General features: G+C 37.1%; 1 pseudogene; it reads left to right on the top strand.

Moving 5' to 3' along the window:
• The window catches only part of LOC107764547 (short-chain dehydrogenase TIC 32, chloroplastic-like), a 58,335-nt pseudogene that overhangs the window by 16,161 nt on the left and 15,929 nt on the right, over positions 1-26,245 (top strand).

The following is a 26,245-nucleotide window of genomic DNA, read 5'->3' as shown; positions in this document are numbered from 1 at the left end:
ATTGATGACTTATTTGATCAGCTTCAGGGTGCCATCGAAGATCGATTTAAGGTCTGGTTACCATCAGTTGAAGATTAGGGCATCTGATATCCCTAAAATAACTTTTCGGACTCGGTATAGGCATTACGAATTCCTAGTGATGTTATTTGGGTTGACAAATGCCCCAGCAACAATTATGGATTTGATGAATCGGGTGTTCAAGCCCTATTTGGATTCTTTTGTGGTTGTATTCATTGATGATATCTTAATTTATTCCAGCAGTCGAGAGGAGCATGAGCAACATCTTCGGAGTGTGCTTCATACTTTGAAGAATAATCAGTTATATGCCAAAATTTCAAAATGTGAGTTTTGGTTAGACTCAGTTGCCTTTTTGGGGCATGTAGTATCGGCAGAAGGCATAAAGGTAGATCCTAAGGAGATTGAGGCTGTTCAGAATTGGCCTAGACCTACTTCAGTTATAGAGATCTGGAGTTTCCTTGGTTTGGTAGGTTATTATCGTCGGTTCATGGAAGGGTTTTCATCTATAGCAAGCCCATTGACCAGAGTGACCTAGAAATGTGTCCCATTCAGATGGTCAGACGAGTATGAGTTGAGCTTTCAGAAGCTCAAGACTGCTTTGAGTACGACATCAGTGTTGGTATTACCCACAGGTTCATGATCGTATATGGTATATTATGACACATCTCACATTGGGCTTGGTGTAGTATTAATGCAAGATGGCAGGGTGATTGCATATGCATCGCGACAGTTGAAAGGTCACGAGAAGAATTATCCTGTTCATGACTTACAATTGGCAGCCATTGTTCAAGCGCTGAAGATTTGGAGACATTACCTCTACGGTGTCTCATGTGAGGTATTTACTGATCATCGTAGCCTTCAGTATCTGTTCAAACAAAAAGATCTTAATTTGAGGCAGAGAAGATGGTTGGAGTTGTTGAAAGATTATGATATCACCATTTTGTATCACCCCGAAAAGGCCAATATGGTGGCTGGCGCTTTGAGTAGAAAGGCTGTGAGTATGAGTAGTCTTGCGTAAATTCTGGTCGGTGAGAGGCCATTAGCTGCAGATGTTCAGACTTTGGCTAATCAGTTCGTGAGGTTAGATGTTTTAGAGCCCAGTCGGGTTTTAGCTTGCACCGTCGCCCGGTCTTCTTTATATGAGCGTATCAGAGAGAGATAATATGATGATCCTCATTTACTTGTCCTTAATGACACGGTGCGACACGGTGATGTAAAATAGGTTATTGTGGGGGAAGATGGACTTCTGCGAATGCAGGGTCATATTTGTGTGCCTAATGTGGATGGACTTTGCGAATTAATTCTTGAAGAGGCACACGGTTCTAGGTATTCTATTCATCCAGGTGCCGCCAAAATGTATCAAGATTTGCGACAACATTATTGGTGGAGGAGAATGAAGAAGGATAGAGTTGCATATGTACCTCGGTGTCTGAATTGTCAGCAAGTTAAGTACGAGCATCAGAGACCTGGTAGTTTGCTTCAGAAGTTAGAAATTCCCGAGTGGAAGTGAGAGCGTATCACTATGGATTTTGTTGTTGGATTTCCCCAAACTCAGAGAAAATTTGATGCAATATGGGTTATTGTGGACAGGCTGACCAAGTCGGCACATTTCATTCTAGTGGCAGTTACCTATTCTTCAGAGCGGTTAGCTGAAATTTATATTCGTGAGATTGTCCGTCTTCACAGTGTGCCCGTGTCTATTATTTCAGATTGAGGTACGCAGTTTACCTCACACTTCTGGAGGGCTGTATAACGTGAGTTAGGCATGCGAGTTGAGTTGAGTACAACATTTCATCCACAGACAGACGGTCAGTCAGACCACACCATTCAGATATTGGAAGATATGCTTCGCGCTTGTGTTATAGACTTTGGAGGTTCTTAGGATCAGTTCTTGCCACTTGCGGAATTTGTTTATAATAATAGCTATCAGTGGAGCATTCAGATGGCTCCATATGAGGCATTATACGGAAGGCAATGCCGTTCGCCAGTTGGCTGGTTTGAATCGGGAGAGGTTCGGTTGTTGGTTACTGATTTGGTACAGGATGCCTTGGATAAGGTCAAGATTATTCAGGATCGACTTCGCACAGCTCAGTCTAGGCAAAAGAGTTATGTCGCCCTTAAAGTTCATGATATTGCCTTCATGGTTAGAGAAAGAATATTGCTCCGGGTTTCACCTGTGAAAGGTGTAATGAGGTTCAGAAACAAGGGCAAGTTGAGCCCTATGTATATCAGACCTTTTGAAATTCTTGAAAGGGTGGGTGAAGTAGCCCATTACCACCTAGTTTATCAGCGGTTCATCCGGTGTTCCATGTGTCTATGCTCCATAAATATCATGGTGATCCGTCCCATGTGTTAAATTTCAACTCAGTCCAATTGGACAAAGATTTGACTTACGAGGTGGAGCCGGTGGCTATTCTAGCCCGGCAGGTCCGACAGTTGAGGTCTAAGAGTTATCCTTCAGTTCGGGTGCAATGGAGAGGTCAACCAGTAGAGGAATCTACCTGAGATACCGAGTCGGACATGCAGAGTAAATATCCACACCTTTTCTCCAGCTCAAGTACTTTTTCTAGCTCCGTTCGATAACGAACGTCTGTTTTAGAGATGGAGAATGTGATAACCCAAAGTATCATCTTTAAATTTAATAAGTAATTCTATGTTCTAAGACCTAGAAAAGCACTATTTTTCATTCCTCGACTTGCATGTGCAGTTCACATAATTTTCAGAATGTTTTTATGTGAAAAATGGATTAAAATGTGAAATAGAGCTTTAAAACTCAACTGAGTTGACTTTGGTTAACATTTTGAGCAAACGGACGCGAATCAGTGTTTTGACAATTCCTGTAGGTCTGTATCGTTATTTGGGTCTTGGGCGTATATCCGAAATCGATTTTCGAGGTCCCTAGCCCAAGATATGGAATTTTGATGAAAATTTAAAAGTTTGAAAGGTAAATGATTTTTAAGAATTTACTGATGCTGGATTTATTGACACTGGGTTCGTATTTTGGTTACGGAGCCCGATATAGGTCCACTATAATATTTATGACTTGTCTTTCTAATTTGGGGAGAAACGAAGTTGATTTGACGTGATTCGGATGCCCGGTTGTGAAAATATAAATTTAAAGTTTTCTTGAATTTTTTTTTTAATTTGGTGTCCGATTCGTAGTTCTAGGTGTTGATTTGGCGATTTGATTGTGCGATCAAGTTCGTATGATGTTTTAGGACTTGGGTGCATGTTTGGTTTGGAGCCCCGAGGGCTCGGGTGAGTTTCGGATAGGCTACGGGATGATTTCAGACTTAGAATCTAGTTTGCTGCAGACTATAATCTGGTTTGCTGCAGACTTCAGGCTTCTGGTGTGTTCTTCTTCGCGTTCGCGAAGGTACTCTCGCGAATGCGAAGAGTAAATTGAACAGGCACATTTTGTGCTTCGCGTTCGCGACAGATGAAACGCGTTCGCGATTGAAGCCTCGTGTTCACGAAGGGTAAATTTGCCTTCGTGAAGGCCAAGCTAGGCAAGCTTCGTGTTCGCGAGGTAGCCCTTGTGTTCACGAAGGGTAAAATTGGCAGAACAAATTTGTGCTTCGCGAACGCGAGGCACTGACCGCGTTCGCGAAGGGTAAAAATTCGAGAAACAGAACTTAAGTTCTAGAAAATGGGATTCGTCCTATTTTCAACCATTTTCTATTTTTGAGCTCGGATAGGGCGATGTTTGGGCGATTTTCACTGAAAAATATTGGGGTAAGTGTTCCTTATATTATATTGATTATATTTTAAGATTCCATACTTGTATATATCATGAATCCGTAAAATTTTGGGAGAAAAATCTGATTTTTATAATATCTTCCAAAAATAAAAATTTAAGATTTGAAAGTACATTTGACATCGGAATTTGATAATTTTTGTATGGGTGGACTCGTCTCGGAATGAGTGTTCGGATTTCGTAAGTTTTTCTGAGATTTGAGATGTGGGCCCCACTGTCAATTTTTAAAGTGAATTTAGGATTTTATCCGAAAAATTAGTAAATTCATTTGGAATTAATTCCTATGATTCGTATTGAGTATATCAAATTGTTTTTGAATAGATTTGACACTTTTGGCAACAAATTCTAAAGAAAAAGCTGTGGTCGAGTAATTGATTGAAATTGCAAAGCGAGGTAAGTGGCGTGGTCAACCTTGACTTAAGGGAATAGTACCCTTAAATAATTTGTTATGTGAAATGCATGTAAACGACGTATAGGCGAGGTGACGAGTGTCTATATGTCGTTAAATTAATTGTTTGCATAATTATTTAAAAATCCTAAATTTATTTTAATACACGAATTATTTATTATCATAATTATTTCTCTCCTATTCTTTGTCAAATATTAATTCTTGAATTCCTGCAATAATTGTTACATGATGATTGGATTTATGTGCATTAATTGTTACTTGATATTTAGTATATTAAATAGTAAACTGCCTATTTTCTCCCTGATTTCCATAATAAATTGCTAGTTGTCATTGTTTGTTTCATAATTAAATCATAAATATTGTATGCTTGTTGTCCCAAAAATTTTATATTAATTATTGTATTTATCGGGACAATTTCTTCTATAAGAATTGGTAAATGGATATATTTGAGGAGCGGGTTGCATGCCGCAACACAATTGATCGAAATGAATATATTGGGGAATCGGGTTGCACGCCGTAACAGACTTATTAAAAGTCCATATTGGGGGATCGGGTTGCACGCCGCAACAGACTTATTAAAAGTCCATATTGGGGATCGAGTTGCACGCTGCAACAGACTTATTAAAAGTCCATATTGGGAGATCGGGTTGCACGACGCTACAAACTTATTTAAAAGTCCATATTGGGAGATCGGGTTGCTCGCCGCAATAGACTTATTTAAAGGTCTATATATACTTGATTAAATAAATATATGGGAGGATTGAAAATAAATATGTTGTGGGAGCGGGTTGCACGCTGCAACGAAAAATGATTGAAATAATATTTGATTATGACTGTTGAGTTGGCTTCAACTATTAGAAATGAGTTACCTGATTTAATTCTATTATTGTGATTATTACTATTATTGTGTACAAGTTAATGTAAGTGACATGCCTTAGCCTCGTCACTACTTTGTCGAGGTTAGGCTCGGCACTTACTAGTACATGGGGTCGGTTGTACTGATACTACACTATGCACTTCTTGTGCAGATTTCGGAGTTGATCCCAGCGGCGTACCATAGACTTGCTCGGATTTCAGCTACCAGAGGAGACTTGAGGTATAACTGCACGACGTCCGTAGTTCTGAAGTCCCCGTCTACTTTACTTTAGCTGTGTGTTTGTTTTTAGACAGCTTTATTTTTTCAGACCTTTATCTGTATTATTCTAGAAGCTTGTGCACTTGTGACACCAATTCTTGGATGATATTTAGACACAGTTATTTTTATGGATTATTCACTACATTACAAACTTTACTTCCGTATTTATTTTTTTGTTATTAATAAATTTAAAAATTATTTTAAAATGGATAATATTATTCTAACGTTGGCTTGCCGCAAGTGAAATGTTAGACGCCATCACGGTTCGAAGATGAGAATTTCGGGTCGTGACAATGTCAAAGTGTGCAATATGGATTTGTCCAATCTCCGCAATGACCTGGAAATCCCAAAAGAGAAATACAATGAAAATTCATTGTTGTGTTATGCAATTATTTATTAAGAAAGGGCGGAAAGACAATTTGTATACGATATTTAGACTTGCTCATTGCATATTCTACTTATTCTCGTCGTTGTTAAGCCAGCTCAAGTTTACAGTTAGATACTCAATAATGTTTTTTCTTTGAAATTTTTCAAAGAAATTTTAAGTATATTCATCATTAAGTTTGTGTTCAATAAAAAATTTAGTTTTTAATTTGTAAATCATGTTTAAAGAAAAAACTCAAATAATTAGTTAGGTTGACTGTTGACCAAGAAACTAGAGACAATAATTGCTCCTACTAGCGGTTTACAATCACCTTAATAGATAGGTTTGTTATTATAGTGAATAAAATTTAATGACATTATTGTCAGAAATTGTATTTGATATTATAATGATAAAGTTAAATGAATTAGGAATGTGACTTACTCTTTATTCTCATCCCGTAGCTACGTTAACAATGACAACTTGTTTGATGCATTTGGTGATCTTTAGCAGGGAGATCACATGTTGTTGATGCACATTTACAAGTATTGAGGGAAAGAATAGAAAAAGTGAGGATCAAATAAAGATTGGAGAAATCTTTGATGTGTGAGCAGGGATACTGCATGCAATTAAGCTTACAAAAAGCTTAAAGGTGCGTTTTTTCGGAAAATAAATCTTACATGCTACTTTTCGCGTGCCTCCATTCCTCGAGAGTCTAGAGGTGGCAATAGTTAAAAGAAAATCCACTCATATTATCCATTAAAAAATGAGTTGAATAATGAATTTTTTAAAAATGAATCGAATATGAATAAGAACCATATTATCCACTTAAAAAATTGTTAACCAAATGGATAACAATTGTGTTTAACTTTTACATTTATAAAGCTTCAAATTGGAGATTCCTCAAGTTTGGAAGATTAGGAATTCTCCCACAAGTGATCATATTCAAGAAGATATGAATAATATGGATACCCATATTATCCGTCGGCTAACCCATTTTGTATCCATCTAAAATACGGATCTGGTCGGATAATTTATCCATTTTTAAATTATTCATTTTTGACCTGCTCATACCCGACCCGCCCGTTTGCCACCTTACTCAAGACAAATACATATATTTCTTGGAGTGAATTTTTGGGCATTCCTTTTTTCACATCAAGAAATTCTTGGTTTGGTGATACCAACTTGTCACGATCCAAAATCCCACCACAGGCGTCGTGATGACACCTAGTATCTAAGACTAGGTAAGCCGATTCCCATTACATTTTGAAGCCATTTCTTTTTGAATATGAATTGAATAGGTAATCAAAACCAACAGCGGAACAAATATGAATATAACAACCTCCCAAGACTAGTAGTACTGAGTCACGAGCTCTAATTGAATACATGAAATGATCTCAAGGATCGAATACTCAATACCGTTTGATTAATAATTAACAGTACAATAAAATAAAAAGATTTCAAGGGACTGCGACGACCAAGCAGCTCTACCTTGAATCCTTACGATCACACTTTAACTATGTCCGAGTCCGATAGCTCCAATACCTGGCTCTGCACAAATAATATGCAGAAGTGTAGTATGAGTACACCACGGTCGGTACCCAGTAAGTATCAAGACTAACCTCAGTGGAGTATAGACGAGGTACAGTCAAGACACTCACTAGTCTAATAGCCTGTGCAATAAGATATATAAAATAATAGGAAATAAATAACAATAAATGCAACAAGAACACCATTAATAACGCTCAACAATTTATAAATACAAATACACCCAATTAAATCAAGTATTTCAAATAAATATCTTACACATATAATTCTTCCGAATAAATCTCTTTCAAATATAATTCCTTCAAATAAATATCTTTTAAATATACTTCCTTTAAATAAATATCTCTCAAATATAATTTCTTTAAATAAATCTCTCTCAAATATAATTTCTTCAAATAAATACTTTCGAATGTAATTCTTTCAAATAAATCTTTTTGAATAAAAATCCTTCCAAATAAATATTTTGAATATAATTCTTTCAATTAAAAAGTCACCATGTGACACTTCATTTCATAATCATACAACTACGGGTCTCAGCCCATTTTTATATTTTTCATAAACACGTGTCTCAGCCCACTTTCATATTTTAATGGCACTTCGTGCCTATAATTAAATCATCATATTTTTCTAGCACCTCGTACCCTCATTTCATATCATAATTGCACAGACAATTCACGTGCCAATATCATCATTATTTACTCATGACACCTTGTGCCCATATTTCATATCATAATCCGCCTGGCAATGGCCACATACCCCAATTTCAACATAAATCATACTATTACCAATTTACCAATATCAAGACCAATTGCACAAGATATAAAAATAAACACAATAAAAATCACAACATCACATAAAAATTTCCAACGCAACAACCCCACATCATCACATATCATCCGTGACAATAGCCACCCTTATCTCTCCTATAGCCACCCTTATCACTCCTATAATAGCCTCCCTTATCCCTCCGCCCTGAAAATATCAATAACCACCCTTATCGCTCCGCCCAGACAATACCCCAACACACATAACAACAGTGAAATACCTCCCTTATGCCCACATAATATCAACAGTGAGATGCCACCCTTATATCCTCAAAATGATAACTCAATTAACACAATAATTTACACGGAATATTATCACGACAACGTAACAAAAATCAATTCATATCACAATTTGCACAATGGCCACAAACAATTCCCAGGATATAACAAAATCAATTAATTTCACAATAAATAACCCAAGGCTCCACACAATATATATAAAATCTCAAAAATAATCAACAGAGATAGAAAAATAATCAACATAGGGAACACCTTCATTAATCCAAATTTAGATAATTATATTAACACTTCTTCTTAAGCTTGCTTAATTAATTATTTTCATAGGAAAAATTCATAATGAAATAAAATTTCAAGAAATATCAAACCATCAAACTCACGGAAATCACATAACTATACAAGTAATAATTACATCGAATTGTCATATAAAAATAAGTTTAATAATTGATTTGAGGCCTGGCAATTAGATGATTAAATATATACCAAATAATTATCCAATTTACTACATAATATGCCCAAGACTTTAACTCAATAAATTTTGCACATATAAGCCCGAGTACGTACTCGTCACCTCGCGTACACGACTTTTCATATTTCACAAATGGCACATAAGACTCGATGCCTAAGGGGTAATTCCCCCACTCGAGGTTAAGCAAGGCACTTACCTTTTTGAAATAAGTCGATATTCCAAAATAGCCTTCTTGCTTGAATTGACCCCCGGACAGCTCAAATCTATCCAAATTAACTGTACAACTTCATTAAAATTCATCGAAAATAATTCTGAATAATAAAACATCGATTTTAAAATTTATTCTAAAAAGTCAACAAAAGTCAACGCATGGCTCGCCTCACGGAATCCGACATAATTTTCACGAAATCCGAACACCCATTCCGATACGAGTTCAACCATACCGATTTTATCAAATTCGATAATAACTCGATCTCCAAATCTTAAATTTTCGTTTTTGAAAGATTTTGCAAAAATCTTGATTTTTCTTCCATATATTCACGGATTCATGATGTAAATGAGCATGGAAGCATGAAATATAATCAATATAGGATAAGAAAAACTTACCCCAATGTTTTCCTGCGAAAATAGCCTAAAAATCACCCAAGAACAGTGCTCCAAAAATCCAAAACGAAATGAAGGAAATAACCATTTTTGGTCCTTATGTTTCTGCCCATCTGTAACTAAAAATCCATTTTTCGTCACTAAAAGACCACACCAAAACTTGCTTGCACCAGCCTTTATTCAATCGATCATAACTTTATGTACAAATGCCCAAATGATAAATGGTTTAACTTTCTTGAAACTATAATCAAACGAATACAACTCTCATGTTTTGATAATTTTTAGATTCCTTATGAATTGCGAGATATAAGCTTCCAAAGTCGGCTCCATGCATCAGAAATTTCTAGCAAAACTGCTTTACCAGCCTTCATTCAATCTATAATAACTTTCTGTACAAATATCCATATAATGAATGGTTTAATTTTCTGGAAACTAGAATTAAAGAGCTACAACTTTGACGTTTTAAATATTTTCAGATTCCTTATAGATTAAGAGATATAAGTTTTCCAAGTTGGCTCCACACACCAGAAATTTCTGGCGAACAGCTCTGCAACAGAAATTTCCAGCAACCCTCTTTGTCCGAAATCCATTCCGTTTACCTTCCGAAATCCACCCGAGCCCCTCGGGACCTTAACCAACTATACCAATATTTTCCAAAATATAATACGAACTTAGTCGAGGCTTCAAACTACATCAAACAATATTAAAACGACGAATCGCACCTCAATTCAAAATCTATGAACTTTGAACTTTCAAATTCTATATCTTATGCCGAAACACATCAAATTAATTCGTAATGACTTCAAATTTTTCACACAAATCATAAATGACACAACGGACTTGTTACAATTTCCAGAATCGGATTTCGACCTCGATATCAATAAGTCAACTCTCGGTCAAACTTCCCAAAAATTCAACTTTCGACATTTCAAGCCTAATTCCACTACGGACCTCCAAATAATTTTTTGAACACGCTCCTAAGTCCAAGATCACTATACGGAGATATTGACACCATCAAAATTCTATTCGGGAGTTATTTGCTCAAAAGTCAACTCTCCGGTCAACTCTTTTCATTTAAGCTTCTAATTAAGGATTGTTTCTTTTAATTAATTTTGAATCTTCCGAAAAATCAAGCTCGACCACACCCGCGGGTTATAATACTTATTACGAAGTTTCTCGAGACCTTAAGTCGCTGAACGGAGCGTTAATTCTTAAAACGAGAAGTCGGGTCGTTACATTCTCCAGCTCTTAAACAAACGTTCGTCCTCGAACGTGGTAAGAATTATTCTGAGGTTACCAAATTGATGATTTTACTTTTACACATATACTTACGATTGATCCCACATTACCTTATTTGAGATAAGTCCGACAACACCATCTCAGTTGAGATTATTTCTTTGATTTACACTTATAAGCCTTAAAACTAATTTCTTATACTCCAAACATTTTTAAAAGGCCTGATTTTCACATCAACGCACGGTATTAGTCTCAACTGGCTATAGCCATTAGCCACTCGTGTCTCCATACACATCAACTTTCTTGATAGTGCTGAAGTACTTTGAAATTATTCCGGGGTGTTACGTCCCCCCTCTTAGGATCATTCACCCTCAAATACAGAACATAACTTATCTCTTCTTTTGCACGTCTCAATCTCCCAAATTTTTACTAACTCCCAATTTTTTTAGAAATTTCGGCAGAGTCTCCCCTGTAAATGGGTCTATCCACTTTCCAGAGTAACACCAAAGCAACTCCTAACAACACATCCACAACCCAACAAAGTACCACAATGTATACATCAATAACACTAATCTTAGCATTACATGCACCGCATTATCATAATGATATCAGGACTAGAAGCACATCATATGTATGCCCATCACCACATCTCTGGTCTTAATAGTTGTTCATAATCGATTACAACATCGCCGATTAACCTCATATTAACCAAAACCTCATTTTGAATTTTTCCCAGCTCTGACAGTAAAATGGGAGGCATGAAGACCTCATAACTATTTATCCGACTTAATGAGTCACATTTAACGCCACCTGGGCACTCACTTCGTAGGCTAAAACTCAATAACTATGGCACAATTATGGTACAGAAACACATAAAAGAATTATCACATAAGCCTATCAGGCTTAACTCCCTATTAGTACTTTAGTAGAAATTAAACTTCACAAAGGGAGAATTTAAACTCATAAATATTTTACCACAAGAACCTCGTTCTTATATAACTTCCACTGTGGCTTGTATCCCGGTTTAAATATCTCACATCATATAAAAATGCGAGCATCTCGTCATCAACTCCGAATCACAAGTATTTTGCACATTGTGCCAACTGAAATTTCAATTTCCTTTCTTTCTTCTTTTTAATAAATTTCGTAAATATTTTTCATAACACATAATGAACCCTCATACCGGTAGGGCATATAATTCATAAAATTGAAATCAATTATTCCGAAACACATCAAACCCACTGTAATGACTAATAAAAATTACTTTTTGACTTATAGCTCTCAATGGTGCCCAAAAATATAATGATTGACACGAGCTAACATCATCAAACCTCCCAACATGGATAAACATATAAGTGGTTCACAAAATTACGATGCTCACCCATAAGCGGAGCATAATAGGAGGACTCGCCTCAATATACAGAACCAAATCAAATTAAGGAAAAATATTCTTTATAACAAATCAGGATCATACCTGTAACGACACCATCTGGTGTATCGGCTTCAGCCAAATCATAGCGATTATATCAATGGGTCGGGCCTCCACCTCTTAGGCGCCCTCTACTCGTCTGTCCTCCACCCATAACTGGCTGTGCACGTGGGGTAGTTGCTGCACTGGGGTCCATAGTCTGAGTGTTCTGATAAAATCCACCCCTCCCAATTCTGGGACAATCTCTCATAATGTGCCTAGTTTCACCACACTCATAACAGCCCCTCTGAAGTCACGACTGCTCGTATTGAGTCTGTGCCGGTTAATTGGAATAACCACTGTAAAAATCTCGTGTCGGTGGTACACTATAAGAACTTACTGGGGAACCCCAAGTAATCTGATGTGCGGACTGAGCTGGTCGACTGCTCGAACCTCCGCCATAATGGGTCATACATGAAATGTAAAATCCACTGAACCCTCTAGAGCTTCGAGACCTTTTGGCCTCCTTAGACTCCCTTTCCTCACCTAAAACACCCTCAATCATCCTCGCAATGTCCACTACTTGCTGAAATGGAGTATCAATTTGCAACTATCAAGCCATGCATATTTTAAGATCATAATCGATCCCCTCAATGAATTTGCGGACCCGTTCTCTGATGGTAGGAACCAAAGTAGGTGCATGACAAGCTAACTCACTGAACCTGATGGCATATTCTGACACTGTCATGGTGCCCTGACGCTACCGTTCAAACTATGTGCGTCACGCATCTCGGAGGTTCTGGGGAACAAATTCCTTCAAAAACATCTCTGAAAACTGAGCCCAAGTAGGTGGTATTGCATCGACTGATCTATCTTCTTCATAGATTTGCCACCACTGATACGCTACGTTTGAAAGTTGAAATGTAGTAAAGGCAACTCCTCTCACTTCCACAATACCCATGGTGCGGAGAATATGGTGACAATTTTCTAGAAATCTTTTGGCATCCTCTGTAGTTGTGCCACTGAAAGTAGGTGGACTGTATCTCTTAAACCTCTCAAGTATCTTTTGTCCTTCTTCTGATGCCTCTGGCCTAACCTCAGGCTGAACCGGAATAACAGGTTGTACTTGTATTACACCCGTAACCTGACCAACATGAACCTGCTCCTCTGGAGTCGTGGTAGAAGTCTGAGCTACTCCCCCAATCTGCGAAATATTTGGTGCAACGGAGATCAATCTCGCTTGAGTTAATGTACCAAACATACTCAGGAACTGTGCTAAAGTCTCCTGAAGTCTGGGGGTAACAACATGTGCTTCTGATACCTGTCCCCTAACTAGAGCTACTGGCAGCTCCTCAAATGCTGTTCTGACAGGTGCTCTAGTCGAGGCACGTGCCTTTCCTCGACCTCTACCTCAGCCTCTACATCAGTCCCGGCCTCTTGCAGCCCTAGCAGTATGTGCCGATGCCTACTCAGCTAACCCGGTAGCATGTCTCCTCATCATGTGTGAGAGAATAGAGATACAAAGGCTCCGATTCCAAATTCAACAAATTTCGTATGGCATGAATGAAAGAAGTGAAAATTTCCTAACAGTTCTGTAGCCTCTCGAAGATAAATACAGACGTCTCCGTACCGATTCGTAAGACTCTACTAGACTCGTTCGTGACTCGTAGAACCTATGAACCTAGAGCTCTGATACCAACTTGTCACGACCCAAAATCCCACCATAGGCGTCGTGATGACACCTAGTCTCTAAGACTAGTTAAGCCGATTTCCATTACATTTCGAAGCCATTGTTTTTTGAATATGAATTGAATAGGTAATCAAAACAAACAGCGGAACAAATATGAATATAACAACCTCCCAAGACTTGTAGTACTGAGTCACGAACTCTAACTGAATACATGAAATGATCTCAAGGATCGAATACTCAATACTGTTTGATTAATAATTAAAGTACAATAAAATGAAAAGACTTCAAGGGACTGCGACGACCAAGCAGCTCTACCTTGAATCCTTACGATCACACTTTAACTATGTCCGAGTCCGATAGCTCCAATACCTGGCTCTCCACAAAAAATGTGTAAAAATATAGTATGAGTACACCATGGTCGGTACCCAGTAAGTATCAAGACTAACCTCAGTGGAGTATAGACGAGGTACAGTCAAGACACTCACTAGTCTAATAGCCTGTGCAATAAGATATACAAAATAATAATAAAATAAATAACAATAAGTGCAACAAGAACACCATTAATAACGCTCAACAATTTATAAATATAAGTACACCCAATTAAATCAAGTATTTCAAATAAATATCTTTCACATATAATTCTTCTGAATAAATCTCTTTCAAATATAATTCCTTCAAATAAATCTCTTTCAAATATACTTCCTTTAAATAAATCTCTCTCAAATATAATTTCTTCAAATAAATACCTTTCGAATGTAATTCTTTCAAATACATCTTTTTGAATAAAACTCCTTCCAAATAAACTTTTTCAATATAATTATTTCAATTAAAAAGTCACCATGTGATATTTCATTTCATAATCATACAACTACGGGTCTCAACCATTTTCATATTTTTCATAAACACGAGTCTCAACCCACTTTCATATTTTCACGGTACTTCGTGCCTATAATTAAATAATCATATTTTTCCAGCACCTCGTGCCCTCATTTCATATCATAACTGCACGGACAATTCACGTGCCAATATCACTATTATTTACTGACGACACCTCGTGCCCATATTTAATATCATAATCCGCCTCGCAATGCCCACAGACCCCAATTTCAACATAAATCAGACTATTACCAATTTACCAACAACAAGACCAATTGCACAAGATATAAAAATAAAGACAATGAAAACCACAACATCACATAAAAATTTCCAACGCAACAACCCCACATCATCACTTATCATCCGTGACAATAACCACCCTTATCTCTACTATAGCCACCCTTATCACTCCTATAATAGCCTCCGTTATCCCTCCGCCCCGACAATATCAATAGCCACCCTTGTCGCTCCTATAGCCACCCTTATCGCTACTATAGCCAACCTTATCGCTCCGCCCAGACAATACCCCAACACACATAACAGCAGTGAAATACCTCCCTTTTGCCACATAATATCAACAATGAGATGCCACCCTTATATCCTCAAAATGATAACTCAATTAACACAACAATTTATACGGAATATTATCACGACAACGTAACAAAAATCAATTCATATCACAATTTGCACAATGGCCACAACCAATTTCAAGGATATAACAAAATTAATTAATTTCACAATAAATAGCCCAAGGCTCCACACAATGTATATAAAACCTCAAAAACAATCAACAGAGATAGAAAAATAATCAACATAGGGAACACCTTCATTAATCCAAATTTAGATAATTATATTAACACTTCTTCTTAAGCTTGCTTAATTAATTATTTTCATAGGAAAAATTCATAATGAAATAAAATTTCAAGAAATATCAAACCATCAAACTCACGGAAATCACATAACTATACAAGTAATAATTACATCGAATTGTCATATAAAAACAAGTTCAATAATTGTGATTTGAGGAATGGCAATTAGATGATTAAATATATACCAAATAATTATCCAATTTACTACACAATCTTCCTAAGACTTTAACTCAATATATTTTGCACATATAAGCCTGAGTACGTACTCGTCACCTCGCGTACACGGCTTTTCACATTTCACAAATGGCACATAAGACTTCATGCCTAAGGGGTAATTCCCTCACTCGAGGTTAAGCAAGACACTTACCTTTTTGAAGTTAGGCCGATATTCCAAAATAGCCTTCTTGCTTTAATTGACCTCCGGACATCTCAAATCTATCCAAATTAATTGTATAACTTTATTAAAATTTATCGAAAATAATTCCGGATAATAAAATATTGACTTTAAAATTTATTCTGAAAAAGTCAACAAAAGTCAACGGGGGCCCCGTCTCTCTGAACCCGATATAATTTTCACGAAATCCAAACACCCATTTCGATACGAGTTCAACCATACCGATTTTATCAAATTCCGATAATAACTCGACCTCCAAATCTTAAATTTTCGTTTTTAGAAGATTTTGCAAAAAAATTAATTTTTCTTACATAAATTCACGGATTCATGATATAAATGAGTATGAAATCATGAAATATAATCAATTATAGGATAAGGAACACTTACCCCAATGTTTTTTCGTGAAAATCGCCCAAAAACCACTCAAGAACCGTGCTCCAAAAATTCAAAACGAAATGAAGGAAATGACCATTTTTGGTCCTTAAGTTTCTGCCCATCCATCACTAAAAGTCTATTTTCCGTCACTAAAATTCTACACCAGAACTTGTTTACGCCAGCCTTCATTCAATCGATCATAACTTTATGAAAAAATACCCAAATTATGAGTGGTTAAACTTTCTGAAAACTAAAATCAAAATACTACAACTTTCATGTTTTGATAATTTTCCGATTCTATATGAATTGCGAGATATAAGCTTCCAAAGTCGGCTCCACGTATCATAACTGGCCAAATTTCTGACGAAACTGCTCTACTAGCCTTCATTCAATCCATGATAATCTTTTGTATAAATTTCCAAATGCTGAATGGTTTAAATTTCTGGAAAATATAATCAAAGGGCTACAACTTTGACGTTTTAAATATTTTCTGATTTTTTATAGATTAAAATATACAAGCATCCAAAATTGGCTCTACGCACCAGAAATTTCTGGCGAACAGCTCTACAACAGAAATTTCCAGCAACCCTCTTTGTCCGAAATCTATTCTATTTACCTTCCGAAATCCATCCGAGGCCCTCGGGACCTTAACCAATTATACCAACATATCAAAAAATACAATACAAACTTAGTCGAGACTTCAAACCACATCAAACAATATCAAAACGACGAATCGCACCTCAAATCAAAATCTATGAAGTTTGAATTTTCAAATTCTATATCTTGTGCCGGAACACATTAAATCAATTCGGAATAACTTTAAATTTTGCACACAAGTCATAAACGATATAACAGACCTATTACGATTTTCAGAACCGGATTCCGACCTCGATATCAAAAAGTCAACTCCCGATCAAACTTTCCAAAAATTCAACTTTCGGCATTTCAAGCCTAATTCCACTACGAACGTCCAAATAATTTTTCGGACACGCTCCTAAGTCTAAACATTACCATACGGAGCTATTGACATCATCAAAATTCCATTTCGGAGTTGTTTGCTCAAAAATCAACTCTCCGGTCAACTCTTTCCATTTAAGATTCTAATTAAGGATTGTTTCTTTTAATTAATTCTGAATCTTCCGAAAAATCAACCTCGATAACACCCTCATAATACTTATTACAAAATTTTTGGAGACCTTAAGTCGCTCAACGAGGCGTTAATTCTTAAAACAACAAGTCGGGTCGTTGCAATCATAACTTTGGGTGAGGGGTCCATGCCATTCAATTAAACTCTAAAATTTTAAGTGATCTTTATTTCGAACAGGAAGATGGAGTTGAGATAACTGCAAATTCACTTCATCTTGGAGAAATCACAACCAACATTTTTCGTCATATGCGTATCAAAATCTTGGAGAAATCACAACCAACATTTTTCGTCATATGCGTATTGTTGATGGTAATAGCAAGATTCTCTTTTCGTCCTTTTCTATATTAGCCTTAGAGTACGTGTGTTACACGTGTATACTGAGTCAAACAATTAAATTTGTGTAGAAGAAGAAGAAATTATGTAAAACAATAATGTACGTTAAAGAAGATATAATATTGATTTATCATATTAACGCAATAGTTGAATTCAAAATAATTGAGTATCTTCTGGATTTATAAAGGTGAACAATTTAATATGAACGTGCAAGTTTGTCCCGTGTTAGCAATAGCAATACTTAAGCAAGTCTTACATGGACAACTTTGCAACTAATTGCAGTTGGTTTGGAAATACTTGATAGCCTATTATTTAGGATGAGAACTCTTAATGATTTACAAATCCTATGTTTTTTATTAACATATCCTATGGTAATTTGAGTTTTAGTGCTAGTTACAACTTTAACCAACATTAAATATACTTTAAAGATTAACAAAACCGATCAATATTTTAATATTTTATTATTATACACACGTAAACATGCTCGAGTATATAACACAATATATGTATAATAAACACATTGAAAATAAAATATGCGTTGAATTTGACATCCTAGGTTCAATCAAATTTTTCTCGCATATTATAGACTTTATCCTATTGTAATTGTTGCAAATTTCTTATAAAATTGATTATCTATATTTTAATCAAACATATATATACACCACCAAATAATAAAATATAACGACAACAAAACAATCAAGCACAATAAATGCCTATAACAAATAAAAAATACAACATACTTTTACCCTCATTCAAATCTTCAAACACTATGCCACACACCATATTCCTTCTAGATATAGGATAAAAATTTAAAGTGATTTTTTACCAACTACTATTTCATAAATTCTTAAAATACAAAATATGATATTTTAATTATTCCCAACTTATTGAGCCTCCTATAACTAATCAATATAAAAAAAAACATTTATCGATTAAGACTAAAGCAAAATATTATCACGACCCAAAATCACACCTGTCGTGATGACACCTATCTTAATACTAGGCAAGACGACAACCTTAATAAACCACAAATTTTTTTAAGCTTGAAAATATAATATTTAATTTTAATAGAAAACCCTACACATACTGATATAAATACACTCCCAAAATCTGATGTCATTCAGTATATGAGCATCTAAATGAAAACAAAGTCCGCCTGATAAAAGCATTGTCTGAAAATATAGAACAATATAAAAACTGAAAGAAAAGAGAGTCAAGGTCTGCGGACGTCAAGCAACTACCTCGATAGTCTCCAACAGATAAAGCTCCAAAAAATTAGCAACCGCCGTGTCCAAAAGTACCTAAATTTGCGCACGAGGTGAAGGGTGTAGTATGAGCATAACCAACTCAGCAAGTAATAATACTAAATAAAGAAGTGAAAGTGGTGACGAGCTTCACAACTAAATCCAATTACAGTAATTTCCAACATAAGAAGGTAGGCATGCTTTCAAGCTCACTATTTAAGACCCAAACATTAATCTCATATCCAATTACAGTAATTTTTTTCATGTACCTTTAATTGTCTAGACGCATAGAAAATTACCCTACCGTCTTGCATCGAGACCAATACGCGGCACATCACAATACACAGTATAAGACCTTGAACTTGTAGGCAACACCAATATTGGTGTTTTAGTCAAAGTTGTCTTGAGCTTCTAAAAGCTCTCTTCACACTCATCCAACCACCTGAACGGAGCACCTTTCTGGGTTAATTTAGTCATAGGTGCCGCAATAGACGAGAAACCCTCCACGAAGCAAATAACCGACCAAACCGAGAAAACTCTGAATCTCAGTAACTGAAGATGGCCTGGGCCAACTCTGAATTGCCTCTATCTTCTTCGGATTCACCTTAATTCCTTCACTGGACACTATGTATCCCAAGAATGCCACTGAACTAAACCAGAACACACACATAGAGAATTTAGCATAAAGTCTCTCATCTCTCAGCCTCTGTAATACAATACCCAAGTGTTGTGTATGCTCCTTCTGGATACATGAGTACACTAGGATATTATCAATAAATACCACGATAAATGAATTAAGATACGGTTGGAATATGCTATTCATCAAGTGCATAAATGTTGCTGGGGCGTTGGTAAACCCAAAAGACATCACGAGAAATTCATAGTGACTATAACAGGTCCTTAATGCCATCTTTAGAATATCCAAACCCCGAATTTTCAGCTAGTGATACCCGGATCTCAAATTAATTTTGGAGAATACCCTTGCTCCCTGAAGCTGGTCAAATAAATCATCAATATGCGGCAAATGATACTTATTCTTGATTGTAACTTTGTTCAGTTGCCTGTAATCGATGCACATCCGCATAGTACCATCTTTTTTTTTTCACAAACAGAATCGGTGTACCCCAAGGCGACACACTAGGAGCAATAAGAGATCAACTCTAGTCTTCAGTCCCCCAATAATTACCACTCATGACCAATACACACGGTCCACAATAATAGTATCGCCCACCGGAGTAGATACACAAACAGGTGAAACTAAGGACTCACGGGGAATATCCATATAATGAGCAAAATACGATGATACATATGAATAAGTGGAACCAGGGTCAAATAATATAGAAGATTCCTGTGGCACACTGAGACAATACATGTGATCCCTGCATCTGAAGCAACAACATTTGGCCTGGCAGGAAAAACATATAATCGGTCCTGACCGCCACCTGATCGGCCTCCCCCTCTTGGGCGACCCTTAGCTGATTGAATCCCACCTCGAGCTGGCTGGGCAGGTGACGAAGTAACTGGTGTTGAAGTCGTAGTATGATTCAACTGCTGTGCTGGACCTCTCGGGCGATGAGGACACTGCCTCCACATATGCCCAAACTCCCCGCACTCAAAGCGACTCCACTGTATTGGTGGTGGTGAGGACTGAATCGGGCCCCGAGAACCAAAATAACCGCTAGAAGCACCCGATGCAAATGAACCCTGAACTGAAGGAGCACAGGATGAACTCTGGGCTGGAAGGGCACTGAGAGATGACTGACCCTGATGAGAACTGTATGAACTATGGCTGGATAATGCACCATGGTGAACTGGACGACCCATCTGATCATGTCAGAAAGAATGACCCGTGTCGTGGTAATACTGACCCCCTAAAGGAACTCCGCTATAACCACTCGATCCACGAGGCCTCTTGGCCTCCCTCTCTCCTTGATCCTAACTATGGACCATCTCTATCGCCGAGCAATGTCAACCACCTCGTCAAAAGTAGCACCAGATACCCATTCCCAAGTCATAAGTAACCGCAGCTAGTATGTGAACCTCCTAATCCTCTCCCTATCAGTGGGAACTAACCAAACTGCTTGACGAGCCAACTCATAAATCCTTATCATGTACTGGGTCACAGACATTCCATTTTGCTGAAGCTGCTCAAACTGTCTGCGCAGCTCCTCCCTGCGAGACTGTGACACGAACTTCAAAAAAGAGACTAGAGAACTCCTGCCATATAAGTGGTACTGCACCGATTGGCCTGCGTTTCTCATAAGCCTCCCACCATCTGAAGGCAACCCAAAAAACTAAAAAGTAGTGAACGAGACCCCACTGGTCTCCAGAATACCCGTTGTCTGAAGCATCCGCTGGTCATCTGCCATAACAGGGACTACCGGGACCTGAGCAGCTGCAGCCGGCTGGGCTAGTAGTGCCCCCGGTATCTGAAGTCCCTGCACTACCTGCTCTGGAGTACGGGCAATAGGGGTATGAGTACCTCCCCCGACCTGAGAAGTGGCCGGTGCAGCCTGAGCCGAAACCACATGAACAAGGCCAGTGCAAACTGTCAATATCTATGCTAGAGCCTCCTGAAGGCCTCGAATCAATATAGGCACAACTGGTGCCTGAGCTGGTCCCGCCAGCTCAACTATATCTAGAATTTGTTCCTGAATTGGAGCAACTAGTGATGTTACAGGTGCTGCTCCAACTCCTGTACGAGCTACACCTCGACCTCTACCTCGGCCCCGACCTCTACCACGGCCCCGACCTCTCGCGGCCCTAACTGGTGGCACTGTTGGCTGACCTACCGATCCGGTAGTACGTGTCGTCACCATCTGTGAAAGAATAGAATAACAAAAATTTAGTTTCCGAAATTAACAAATTCGCATGACAGAATACAAGAAAGTAAAATTTTTCTAAGGGTTCGGCAGCCTATCGAAGATAAGTACAGACGTCTCCGTACCGATCCGCAAGACTCTACTAAACCTGCTCATGATTCGTGAGACCTATGTAACCTAGGCTCTAATACCAACTTGTCATAACCCAAAATCATACCGGTCGTGATGGCGCCTAGCATAATACTAGGCAGGCCAGCAACCTCAATCAACCATAATTTCTTTTAAGCTTGAAAATATAATATTTAATTTTAATTGAAAACCCCACACATACTGATATAAATACACTCCCAAAATCTGGTGTCATTGAGTAATGAGTATCAAAATGATAATAAAGTCCGACTGATAAAAACACTGTCTGAAAATATGGAACATTATAAAAACTGAAAGGAAAGAGAGTCAAGGTTTGCGAATGTCATGAAACTACCTCGATAGTCTCCAATAGATAAAGCTCCGAAAAACTAGCAACCGTGATGTCCAGAAGTACCTGGATCTGCACACGAGGTAAAAGGTGTAGTATGAGTACAACCAACTCAGCAAGTAACAATACTAAATAAAGAACTGAAAGTAGTGACGAGCTTTACAGCTAAGTCCAATTACAGTAATTTCCAACATAAGAAGGTAAGCATGCTTTCAAGCTCAACATTTAAGACCCAAACAATAATCTCATATCAAGTCCAAATGAAAACCAAAGATAATATCTCTCAGAAATTCCCAAACAGTGATATATGACAGCTGAAATGCAAAAATATGGAATCAATGCATCCTCTCAGACCAACAATCACTCAGACCTCCCATTCACTCCAACCTCACAATCACCCTTTCCTCGCAGTCACTCATTTCTCTCAATCACTCAGAACTCGGCACTTAGCACTCGCACTCGCACTCAGTAGGTACCTACGCTCACTTGGGGTGTGTACAGACTCTGGAAGGGCTCCTTCAGCCCAAGCGCTATAACAAGCCAGTCATGGCACAAATTAATGAAACATGTTGCGGCGTGCATCCCGATCCCATATATATCCTCACAATCAGGCCCTCGGCCTCACCCAGTCATCAACCTCTCTAGTCTCTCGGGCTCTCAGAAATTATGATAAACAACCCAAACAACAATGACATGATGCATCAATAATGAAAAATAGAGACTAAGATGTAATAAGCAAGTAAAATTGTGACCGAGTAAAAAAGAATAATTTAGCAGATAATTCAACATATACACGATCTCTGTATGTCCTTACAGTGTCAACACATATTTTAAACATGATTTATAGTTTGATTTCTTAAATATGTGAAAAATGTACGGATATCAACAGATTATTCAACCACACACTTCTATAGAATTTATCAAGTCACAATTCCTACGGTTCACGCCCACACGCCCGTCACCTAGCATGTGCGTCATCTCAAAACCAATCACATATCATAGAATCCGGGGTTTCATACCCTCAGAGCCAACTTTAAAACTGTTGCTTACCTCGAACCGTGTAATTTCTTACTCTACTATGCCTTTGCCTCGCGAATCGGTCTCCAAACGCCTCGAATCTAGTCATAATTAATTTGATTCAGTCAATATAAATTCTAGGAAATAATTCCATATGAAAATACTAATTTTTCAACAAAATCCGAAATTTAACTAAAAAATCGTCCGTGGGACCCACATCCCGAAATCCGACAAAGGTTATAAAATTCAAAAGCCCATTCAACCACGAGTCTAACCATATAAATTTTACCAAATTGCGACATCAACTCGACCTCCAGATCTTATATTCTTTTGAAATTTCTAGGCCCAAATCCTCTAATTGCACCTCAAAAACATGTAATCTAGTCGAAATACTCAATGATAATCCAATATTATTGACTAATAATGATCACAAGTGACTTACTCAAGTTTTTCCGTGAATTCCCTCTGAAAAATTTCCCAAACCGTGCTTGAAATGTTAGAAATGAAGTCACAATCGATAACCCTTGTTTTTAACATTCTTCCGAGACTTTTCGCTTCTGCGGTTCACTAAGCCGCTTCTGCAGCGAAGCTGCCGCTTCTGCGGCTAATCACGCTTTTGCAGAATTTTGTCCACTTCTGCGAAGAAGCTGTCCGCTTCTGCAATGGAGTCTGCCCCTCCGTGTTCTGCTTCTGCGATCACAAAGCCGCTTTTGCGGCATTGAAGATGCGGCCAAATATCCGCACCTGCGCACACTGCCTTGCCAGCCCCTCCCCACTTCTGCGCTTTCCCAGATCGCTTCTGCGAGCTCGCACCTTCGAGAAAATGGCCGCAGGTGCGATTACACCAGAAGGCAAATTTTTTAGATTTTTCCTTAAGTCCAAATTTCGATACGTTAACCATCCAAAACTAACCCGAGGCTACCGGGACCTCAACCAAACATACCAAGAAGTTCTAAAATATCATACGAACTTAATCCACAATATTATTTTTAATCCCCTTAGCGGTAATTCTGCCTCCACTACTGACTATCTCTCTTCTCTATAATCAGTATGCAATCCACAATTTCTCTAACTCTCCGCTTGTAATCCCAATTATTCTCACTGAACAACCAAGCTGCTTCTAGGTTTGCAGGACAATTCAGGTTTGGCTAAGATGGCAATAACTGAATAGATGCAAGCAAGGGCGGCTGTAGCGTAAGGCAGGTGAAGCTATTGCCTTGGGCCCCCAAATATTTAAGGCCCAAAAAATATAAAGTACTACTATATCATTATATAATATATGTAATTTATATTTATACAATTATTAATAAAATATTTTAAATTTTAATATATTTAAAAGATTTGGTAGAGCTAGGATTGAATGTGTTAATAGGATAAAACTTTCCCCTCACTAAATTAAATACTATATTTACCTTCTTATCAATTCTATTTTTCTTTCTTTCTTTTTTCATATTTTTCACTATTTTACTCCCTAATTTCAACTCAAATTCTCTAAATTATCTATTCTTTTTTGTTACATTTGACTGATCTAAACATCAGAAAGCAAGTTCTTTAATGTCTCATCTTTTTTAACTAAGAAATTTCCGAGACAAGTGTCGCAAGGTTTCAAATACAATGAATAATAAGCTCAACTCTTTTACCATTTTCACTTAATGCTAAGTTTTTGTATAGGAGAGAGTTCAATACCATATAACGTGCGCCTAACCCACACATTATACATTGCTCTCTCACCACTAGATCAAAGCCATGTAGACTTTTTTTGTCTCAATATTATATGGATTTTATGAAAATAATTTCAGGGTCTTTTAATATGTTTTAGATTTAAGCCACCAATTCCGATGAGCCACGATGATTAATGTTCAATAATTATTTATAGATTACTGCCCCATTAACGTGTTGTTCAACCAACTTCATTCACATTTGGTAACTAAATAACACATTTATTGATTATTATCTTATCTTAATTGAAACTCTATAAAATTTGATTTAGAATGCCAGGGGTGGACAAGTGGCTCAAGTAGGAGACTAGTAAAGCTTTGATTTAGGTCTCCAAATGTTTTCAATAAAGTATTTCATGATCTTATTTCAACTTAGGCAATATTAAAGTTTTTGAAAAAGAAAAGTACAAAAATCCTTGGAAAGAAAGCAAGATTTTCTACTCTTTAACACTAAAAATATTTTAGAATTTCGAATTAAATTACCTAAATCTTTATATTAGTAAATATATTTTTTACAACAATATTAAAGGTAACATATTGAAAATACATGTCTAACATTTTATTTATTTAAGTTGTAGTAGTCTCGTGACACTACCAGGTTGTAATATTATAGTTGTATTATATTGCCCCGTTCGGGTATTGTATTTTACCCCGTTACAAGATTTGGTGTCGTTATTATTTATTGTTAATATTATTCATGTACGGGATATTATTTTTTTCCCAACAAATACTAAATTCATAAAAGAATAGTGAAGTGGATGAAGTTTAGTGACTTTAGAACGAGTAAAATTTAACGTAATGAAAAATAATTTGGTGACTTTATTGTTAGAATTTTTAAAATTTAGTAACTTTACTAATGATAGTGGGTAATATTCTATTACTTTAATAAGATAATTTTGTAACTTCTTGTAACAAATATCATGATAATGAAATTAACCCAAATTGCTATCTTGGAATCTTGGAGATTTTTTATTTGTTCATTCTTCATTGGTAGCAGACGAGCAGTATTGTTCCCGAAATACCGAACACTGAAGCTGTGCGCAGTGCAGTGCAGTGTGGTGAGAAAGAAAAGGAAAGAAAGAAAAACATGTGAGCAAAGCTGCATTTTGCACCATTTTCCAGTTCGCATATCCATAGGTAGATGTATGGAGATTCTACACAAACAATCGGAGCTATTAATTTAGTGTCAGTACCATTAAACAACGTGCAAGCAAAGTTGCCGGTTTGCACCATGTTCCAGTTAAGATCTCTTTATACACAAACATATTCTAGAAAAA

This window comes from Nicotiana tabacum, chromosome 4 (genome assembly GCF_000715075.1).
Source record: "Nicotiana tabacum cultivar K326 chromosome 4, ASM71507v2, whole genome shotgun sequence".
NCBI lineage: Eukaryota > Viridiplantae > Streptophyta > Magnoliopsida > Solanales > Solanaceae > Nicotiana > Nicotiana tabacum.
The sequence above is the reverse complement of the archived record's forward strand: the minus strand, read 5'-3'. Positions and strand labels throughout refer to the sequence as shown.